Here is a 10013-nt window from a genome sequence, read left to right on the forward strand (position 1 = left end):
TAAATCCAAAGCATCGATATTGATTTGGAATGAAGATAGACAGACATTTATAGATAATATCATATATTTTATTTGAGACCTATTGTTCCAAAGGTAGTCATTTATTCATGCAATCATTGAATGTTTGAAAGTACACTTACATTCCTATTGATGTGTTGTAATATTTCGCTCACCAGTTAGAAAACTGTTGTTAAATTATGTCGTTTTTCAATGAGAGTTGAATCGTGAATATTTACTCGCCATGAAACAGACCAAGCCTGACTTTTCCTTGACACTCAGCCTACTGAGAGGATCGGACTGCAGTGTGTGAAATTATCAGGAGTTGCAAAACCTTAATGACATCTATACCGAGACCACAGTCTATTTCCTTGTTCTGCTGCTCTCAGTTGCACTGTCGCAGTAGATCTCAGAGACATAATTGCCGATTTGCCCTCATGATTTCAAAAGAAGCTATTTGTCACCAAGCTATGCCAAAGACTGTAGTAAGATTCTTGGAGGACAGGATTATGGCCATTTGGAGAATCATAGGCTGATTAGGGACAGTCAGAAAGGCTTTTTGAGGGGCAGCTCGTGTCCTCACGCGCCTGATGTGATACTATCATATTGATGAAGCAGAGCAGTGGATATGGTATACATGGGTTCTAGTAAGCCATTTGATAAGATTCCTCATGGAAAGCTCTTCCAGAAAGTCAGCAGGCATGGGGTCCAGGGAAACCTAGCTATGTGGATTCAGAATTGGCTCGCTCATATAAGACAGAGGGTGGTGACAGATGGAACGTATTCTGCCTCTAGGTCGGTGACGGTGGTCTTCCGCAGGTTATCTGTTCTGGGACCCCTGTTCTTTGTGAATTTTATAAATGAGTTGGATGAGGTTGTAGAAGGGTGAGTTCGTAAGGTTGCTGATGATACAACTTTTGGTGGCGTTGTGGATAGTGTAGACGTTGCTGCAGAGGTTGCAGATGGGGTTCAACCAGAAAAGTAGTGCCGTGCTACACTTCTGATAATCAAACTCGAAGGCAGAATGCAAGGGTTAAAGGCAGGAGTCCTAGCAGTGTGGAGCAACAGATGGATCCTTGGGTCAACGTCCATATATCCTTCAAGTTTTTCTGAACAGGTCGATAGTGTTGTTAAGAAGGATGATGGTATGTGGCCTTCTCATGCGGGGCAATGAGTTTCAAGGTCCGCAAGGTAATGTTGAAGCTGCATAGAACTCTGGTTAGAACACACTTGGAGCATTGTGTTCAGTTCTGGTCGCCTTATTACACGAAGCTTTAGAGAGAGTGCAGAGGAGATTTAAAAGGATGTGCCTGGAAATAATTTTACGGTGATCTGAGGAAGATACGGGTTGGATTTCAGCAGTACGTTTTTGACACAGAGAGTGGTGTGTACGTGGAACGCACTGCCAGCAGAGCTTTTGGGGGCAGATATATTAGGGACATTTAAGAGAATCTAAGATAGCCACATGAATGATAGAGAAATGGAGAGCTATGTGGGAGGGAAAGGTTAGATGGATCATTAGCAGGATAAAATGTCGACAGAACATCGTGGAACAAGGGATAGCCTGTGCTGTAATGTTCCATATTGTATGTTCTAAATCGTAGTTCATTTCGAAAGATTTTGCCGGTTGAGCTGATTGGATTAAAAATGAAATCAATGTTTCTCAGTAGACTCTCTGTTGAACTGGTGATTTTTCCACGGTTCTTCCTGCCTGTTGCGGCGCAACCTGTCACCATCGGAGAATAAACTGTCCAATTGCCTGGTGTCCACCTTTTATTCTCCCCTGTTGCACTTTGGTGTCATTTTAATCGCAAGTATATTTATTATTATTTGTGAATGAAAGACTTTTTTTTCCTTGGACTGAGTTGTTTCGGATAAATACCCAGCTGGTGACATTCATCCGGATCAAGTCTATGTAATTAGTCGGAGATTGGAAAGAAGTTAAACCTGTGGATAGACAATGCTCTGTATGAATCGGGGATGGCGGAGTTATGTGTGACAAGATAACATTTCGTTGACTGTTTATTCCCCATTTCTAACTGTGTTTAATTTTTCGGCGTTGCCAGGCTGGGCAGTCTCGAGGAGACAGTGTTCGGTATAAACCCCTTTTTAAAATATTCAACAGCAACATTTAACACCGAATTGGAAAACGACCTTCCACCTGCCTTTCCCTCTGATTAGCTTGTAACTGGTGCTGTTGTGGAATTTTGACCCTGACTCCAATTCTAATGATAGCTGCAGGGCATTACACATGGACAAATTTGTCCTTGGAAAGTTGTCAGTAATGAAAGGTGGAAGCCCAGCACTATATATGCAGTTCAGAATGGTGTATGACTTCGACTGTAACTTTCCGGCAGTGAAATCCCAAGAAACCTGCACCAATGTGCTTCAAGGCGGGATAATTTGCGGGTTCGCCTGCTGTTTTGGAATATTTGGCACGTTGTTAAAGTACATTGTGTAGATCCATCGTGCCGGTTAGTTTTCGGAGATTCTTTGCAGTGCCATTTTCTTTATGGGGCTGGTCAAATTTGTTTTGTTCCGTGACGTTTCAGGATACGTTGCTCACAAGGAATTCGGGCTTCACAGTGTCGATACAATTCAAGCAGAAATTGGTCTTATATTTCATGCATTTTCAATTCTGTGTTGTGGAACTAATTTCGCTCTCGTTAGAATAGTTCACTGAAGAAGTGCCTTGACATTATACGGTTACGGCAACTTCACTTAATGAAATACTGCGAAATGAATTAGAATATTCAGAATCGACCAATTATTTGAATATCCTGCAAGCAAGAATAGGAAGTTTAGCTCATTAACGTGGCAATCTCTTCCAGCGGCACCAGCGGCCCCCACTCTCTACCCTCTCCTCTCCTGTGAGCAACCCAGTCCCTTCGACTCGGTCACCTTCGGATGTTTGGCGATGGACTACTCTCCGTCGGGCATCATCATTTCCTGGAAGAAAGATAAAGTGCCGATCAGCACCGGACTGAAGACCTACCCCGCGGTGTTCAACAAGAAGGGAACTTACACCCGCAGCAGCCAATTGACAGTCAGCGAGTCAGAAGCGGGGAGCAGCGCCATCTACTGTGTGGTTCGGTCCGGCGATACAGTTAAGGAAGTCCAAATGTCCCGGTGAGTGTTGGGGTAGAAAGCAAGGCCGCGAGTTAAGCAGAGAATATGAAAATAAGAATATATTTGCTCAAACTCGACAGAAAATATTCATATTTGACATAATGTATCGTTGTATCGTTAAGTTTCCATCTCTATGCCAGATGAGGTTACACCATTCAGTGAAGCACATTCAGATGCTATTTACATATAACTGGAAGAGTAAAGGACACACAGCTAGTATTCACATGGCACCTGGGATACTGTTCACAGTTATAAAGACATGTGCCTTAACAAATCAGTGGAAATAGAAAATAGAACCGTTGATGTTTATACCAGAATAGGTGGATTAGAGAGACCCAGGGATATCAAGAAATTGACTTCAATTCTTGAGATTTAAGGACAAGTGGTCCCTGACCTTGTGATACTCTGAACGGGTTTGAATAAAGAGCAAACATGTTTGTCTGGGCAGACAGTGCAAAAATTGAGCATGTGTGTAATATAATTAGAGACACATCCATATTAATTCGGGAGAATCTATCTATCCAGAGATAAATTAGATCATTGAACCGGCCAACACATGGAGCCGTTGAAATAACCTGATTAATAGCTCCCTGGGGGGGGGGGGCGTCGGGGATTATAATTATAGAGACGGGGAGATGTACAGTGATGAAGAGAACTTCCAGCCCATCATTTCCAGGCCGACAGTGAATTACTTATCTAAACTACTTCCATTTACCAGCACTTGTTGAAGCACGTTGATAGATCAAAAATTTGGTTGCAGTTTCATAATTACACCACGATGAAGTGAGTTGCAGGCTGCATTACTGAGCTGAAATGGAGAGAAGTTACTTTGAGTGAAAGGATATTTCAATTTAATTTCTCTTTGTTTGCCTAGTTAATTCTCTGCAAATAAATCGCTTTCTTCTTGAACAATCGCTTGCATTTCAAGAGAAATTTCAATTGTTTGTTTTCATCAAGATCGAGTGGTGCTTCATCCAGACGTCATCATCACCGTGAATTCCCATGAGGAAATCAAAAGGAGCAAGAAAGGGACAGCCGTCTGTTCGATAAGCGACTTCCGGCCAGCACAACTCACTGTAAATGGCTAAAGAACGGACAGCTCCTGACTTCAGGTGTCGTCACCTCTCCCTCCTTTGAGGTGAATGGGAACTTCTCCGCGACAAGCCAGGTGACATTCTCAGCCGGAGCGTGGTTCACTGGTTCAGTCTTTACCTGTCAGGTCTTCCATAAAAAGGACATGCAAAGCCGAAACATCAGCATCTCTCAAGGTAAGCGACGCATCTCTGTTTCATATCTCATTGTAAGTGTCGAATTCAGTACAAGGTAGACGTTCACTGACGTCAGGACAATCCACGGCACAGCTTCCCCTTCCAGCCTTGGAGTTGGTCTTTGGTCATAGAGAGGAAGTGGTTAAAAACCAAAGACTCCCTACCAGGAATGTATTCTATCCGATTTACAGCTGAGAAGATGCATCTCCATTTCTGTTTCTGTTGATGAAGCTGGCTTGATTTTCATTTATGTGCCACAGATGTTAACCCTTGCGAAGAGGAACAGATTACAATTCAGCCACCACCACTAGAGCAAGTCCTACTGGAGGCGACAGTGACCTTAACCTGCGTAGTCTCTCATGCACCTTATGGCGTGCAAGTAACTTGGATGCAAGGAAAGAAGGAGTTGAAATCAGAGACTGCCTACCAGCCCGGAGAGACTCTCGACAGCGTGATTAGCAACGTAAACATCTCGACGCAAGCTTGGCTGAGTGGGAGTGTGTTCGATTGCGTTGTGAGCCACGATGAAATGCCCACCCGAAAAGGGCTTCAATCCGCAAGGAAAAAGGTGAGGGATGGTGGATTGGGTACAGTGGGGTGGACGGTTGTACGTTTCTTTAGTGTTACAGAATCCAATAGTTGAGAACAGTGAGCAGGGTAGACAAAACCAGTGGAAAGAAATTCAGGGTTAATGCTCCATGAAACGCGTTCGTCAGGCCTATTGAAGAGATAAAAAAGGGGAATGATGCCGAAAAGTTGGGAATTTGATGGAGAGGACAAAGATGATAGTGTGAGGTCAAGGTTACCATGGGGATAAGATGTCGCGAAGTTCCGGTGAAATGTGTTAATGAGGTAATTTAGAAGACTAAAAAACAAAGAAGGAAGCAGAATGTTTTGCAAATAGCCGGAGAATCTCACGTAAGAGGCAGCGAAGCTACTGGAGAGGATTTCTCGGGATAGGATTGATCAGCTGTTGGAAACGCATGGCCTAAATCCGGCATTGTTGTCCGAATATCATGTCTTATTAACGATTGAGAGTTTCGAGGAGGTGACGAAGGTGATCGATGAGGGTGGAGATGTGAATGTTTTCTGAATTGATTTCAGTAAGATGTTTGAATGGTGCCTCATGGTAGGTTTATTCAGAAGATTAAGATGCATGAGATCCACCGTGATTTGGCATTTGGATTCAGATTTGGGTTCCTACAGAAGACAAGAGTGTAATTGTCAATAGGAGCAATTCTGGTTGGAGGTCCGTGGTGTTCCACGGGGATCTGACTGGGATCTCTCCTGTTTTCTTTATATATAAAACACCTGCAGTAATATTGGGATAGGTAATTTCGTCAGTTCGCATACGACACAAAGATGCGCTGTGAATCGTTTGGAAGACTGCCAAAGGATATAGCGGGATTTGTATCAATTGCAGATATTGGTGGAGAAATGGCAGATGGAGTATAGTCCTGCCAAGTGTGAAGTATTCTATATTGGAAGACCAAACATAAAGGGAGAGTTACACAGTTAGTGGAAGGAATCTTTACAACGTTGTTGTACAGAAGGGTCTTAGTGTCAATGTCCATAGCTCCCTGAAAGTGACCACACAAGATAGGGTGGTAAGAAGGTGTATGTTATGTCTGTCTTTATTAGTGGAGCATTGAGTTCAAGAGTTAGGAGTTTATGTTGCAGATTTATAAAACTCCGAAGGCCGAATCAGGAATATTGCAATCAATTCTGGTCGCCCCATTAACGGAAGAATGTAAAGGTTTTGCATAGATTTTTGAAGAGTTTTACCAGCTTGCTGCCTTGAGAGGATATCTTCAAGAAAGAGAGGTTGTAAAATATTTGGCTGGTTTCTCTGGAGCGACGGAGGTTGAAGAGAGACCTGACAGAAGTTTCAAAGATATTGAGAGGTACAACCAGAGTAGACAGCCTGTTTGTTTTTCCCCCAGGATGGAAATGTCTAACATCAGATGGGATGCGTTTAAGAGGAGACGCGGTAGGTTCAAAGGAGTTATACAGACACGTTTTAAGTTAGAGAGTGATAGGTGGCTGGTAAGCGTTTCCAGGTGTGGTGGTGGAGGAAAATACGACACAAGGGGTTAACAGGCTTTCAGATAGGCAATTGAACGTGCAGAGAATGAGAGGGATATTGACATTGTGTCACCAGAATTGAATAGTTTAGTTAAGCGGATAATTACCAGTTGAATTAGTTCGGCACAACACCGTGGGCCGATGAGCCTCTTCCTGTGTATCCCATTCTGTTTTACAGCACATATGTTGGGAGTGCCCAGCATATCATGTTGCGGTAATGGAGAGAGAGAGAAACTGACCTAGTTACATGTGAAGCACAAATGGCCACTTCTGAAACAGGCAGAGCAGCGAGGTACACGGATATCTGAAAGAAACTGTAGTTACCCGTTGTCTGATAGAATTCACCTAAAGGTGGAGAATTCGATATTGACTCCAGGAGTCTTCAACCTACGCAGATGGAGGATTAGCTGTACTTTTTTTCCTGCAAGTTTGAAACGGGACACGTTTTAACAGTGCATGAGGCCAGAGACAGACAGATCTGCATGTGCGTTGCTTATTTGTTCTTTGTTTGATTCATCACTCTGTGAATGCCCAACTGAAATCACCCCCTTCCCCTATTAATTCCTCGCTACCATTTAGGCAACTTAATACCTATTTGTCTTCTTTCTTCGCCACTTCTCGGAAGTGTCTTCTACCTGCAACTTTGGCTCCCTTCTTCACTTTGCACACTTGCTGCCTGCCATGCTTGGTGGTTTCTCCAGTTCAGTGATAATGACAATGAAATCAATACGTAACATCCGAGTACGCCGGGGAATTTTGAGAAAATGAAACAATGGTGTCGTGTCTCTTGAAGATTGTTGACTTGGACAAGTACTCGGTGTCTGATGCATACACCCCAGGTTATTGGGAGAGACAAAGGTTGAGATTCCTGGAGCTTTGAGTAAGATGTTTATGTCATCTCCAACCACAGGCGAGGACCCGGGGACAGTCAAGCAGCTACTATTGTTGCTTTGGTCATGAAGGGAAATATGGTTTTTCCTGAATATTATAGACCGACGACTCTCGCAACACTGGTGTGGAAGGTGTGGGAGAGGATTCTTATGGATAGCATTCATGAGCATTTCGAAAATCATGGCCTAATTCAGGAGAGTCAGCGTGGCTTTGTACGGGGCAGACCAAGCATTCCCAATTGACTAAGGTTTTTCAGGAGCTGACGAAGGTAACGGATGTCGCAGTTGATGTTCTCCATATGGCCGTTTGTCCGTTATTCGACAAGGTCTCTCATGGCAGCCTCGTCAAGATGATTAACATGCATGTGATAAACGGTGCGTTCAAAGTTTGGACTCGGAAATGGTTTCCGCGAAGAAGACAGAGGGTAGTGGTCCATGGGTCATTTTAAGGCTGGACGTCAAAGTCGAACCGTCTTCGGCAGGGATCAGTTCTGGGAACTCTGTTATTTATAATATTTATCAATGAGGTGGATGAAGATGTGGATGGGTAGAGGAGAAAATTAGCAGGTGATACAGACTGTGCATTGTGCAGTAGATCGCCAAATGATGCAGCAGGATGTTGCCCATCTTGCAGATATTGCCGGCGAAATGGCAGGTCGTGTTCAATCCGTAGAAGTGTCAGGTATTGCAAATCGGGACATCAAATCTAAATTTAAAGTACACAGTTAATTTCAGGACCCTTCGCACCACTAATATAAAGATGGATCTTGGAGTCCATAGCTTCGTGATAGTGGCCGAACAAGTTGATAGTATGGTAAAGAAGCTGCATGACATGTTTGTTTCAATAGTCAAAGCACTGATTTCAAGATTCGGTATGCTATGTTACAGCTTTATAAACTTCTGTTTGGGTTTCGTCTGGAGTATTTCATTCAATTCTGGTTGCACCATTATAGGAAGGCTGTAGAGGCTATGGAGAGTGTGGAGAAGAGGTTTACCAGGATGCAGGTGCTAGACGGAGAGATGAAGTAATGCAGGGTTGTTTTCGTTGGAGCGGCGAGTGCTGAGGGGAGAACTGATAGATGTGTATAAAATTTGGCAAGGCATCGAAAGAGTGGGGAGCCAGCATGATTTACCCAGGATCGAAATGCCTGATACCAGAGGGTATGGATTTAAGATGAGAGGGAGAAATTTCAACGGATATGAGCAAGAGAAGATTTTAAGACAGACAACGGTGGGTGAATGCAATGCGCTGCCCGGGTTCTGCTGGAGGCAGATACGACCGAGGCGTCCAATAGGCTCATAAATAGGCACACGAATATGGAGAGCATGGAGGGATATGGACCATTATTAGAGATAATTCATTAGTGAAATTCGAAATCGTTAGTTAAATGAGTTCGGAACACATCATGGGTCGAAGTGCATTTTCCTGTTCGATGTTTTATGTTGAAGTTCATGGTTTTATTTTAGATTTCCAGCAGCACGTATTTTTAAGTTCGTTTCTTTGAGGGTTAGTTTATATTCCAGAACGGATCACACAGATAATCACTGTGGTTGCTCCAGCAACTACACCATCGAAGCCATGACAAAATGTATTTTCGTGGACATTGACCACTGAATGAGATAGATGGTCCAATCAGGAAATTCACTGAGCGATATGTGTGAATGTGGCACCAGAGGTGTAACAAACAATCTCTCAATTGTTCCGCAGATCCACACCCGCTGGAACCGTCCGTCTCCGTCCTCCTTCCGCCGACAGATGAAGTCTCCGCTCAGAGGTCCGTAACACTCACCTGCTTTGTGAGAGGTTTCTCCCCTCGCCGAATATTCGTCAAGTGGACGGTCGATGACAAGCCGGTGGATTCGCACAACTACAAGAACACCAAAGTGCTGCCGGAGAACGGCAACAGCTCCTACTTCATGTACAGTATGTTATCCATCGGGAGGGAGCAGTGGGCCAGCGGCGCTTCTTTCTCCTGTGTGGTGGGACATGAAACCCTCCCCATGAAGACCATCGCCAGAACAGTCAATCGGTCCAGCGGTAAACCTAGTTTTGTCAACGTTTCTCTTGTACTGATGGACACTGTAAATTCTTGTCAATGAGAATCACTCAAACGAATTTAGTTTTTTGAAAATACACAATAAATACCTTTTTCCTTCCAGTCTTGAAGTTACCACAAGATCACTTAATTCATTGTTTTTCTAATTTTGCCAAAGCGACGGCTATTTATTTGAGGGTGTCGAGGATTGTAAACCCCGCGCTCCAGGCTCAACCGCACAGACGGCTCAGAGATATGTTAAAATCCATCATTGTAGAATTCCCGGACATACTTGAACACCACTGTTCAGTTGCGGGGATTCGGATCCAACCTTCTAGAGTTCCGATTCCTCTTTTCTCCTGTTTCTCATCTATCCAGAATTGTAGGGGAATGTCATGCACGGATCGTGATAGGATGCGCCGTAGCTGAGAAAAAAAATAGGAAGTCACACTACCACATAAGAGAGGGAGGAAAGAGCAACAGCTCTACGACAACTGCACTTATTTCACACAGCAAGGGGATGAGATTGTTAGATATTTTCTGAAATGCAACTGCGCTCCACAATTATACAAACACATTGAAGCAATCACATAAAAATGCAATCCTGA

At 43.7% G+C, this 10013-nt stretch overlaps 1 pseudogene; it reads left to right on the plus strand.

The window, feature by feature from the left end:
• LOC127576461 (Ig heavy chain C region-like) overlaps positions 1-9528 on the plus strand; it is a 12424-nt pseudogene extending 2896 nt beyond the window's left edge.
• The last annotated feature ends 485 nt before the right edge of the window (positions 9529-10013 follow it).

Source organism: Pristis pectinata, chromosome 12 (assembly GCF_009764475.1).
Source record: "Pristis pectinata isolate sPriPec2 chromosome 12, sPriPec2.1.pri, whole genome shotgun sequence".
NCBI classification, from domain to species: domain Eukaryota; kingdom Metazoa; phylum Chordata; class Chondrichthyes; order Rhinopristiformes; family Pristidae; genus Pristis; species Pristis pectinata.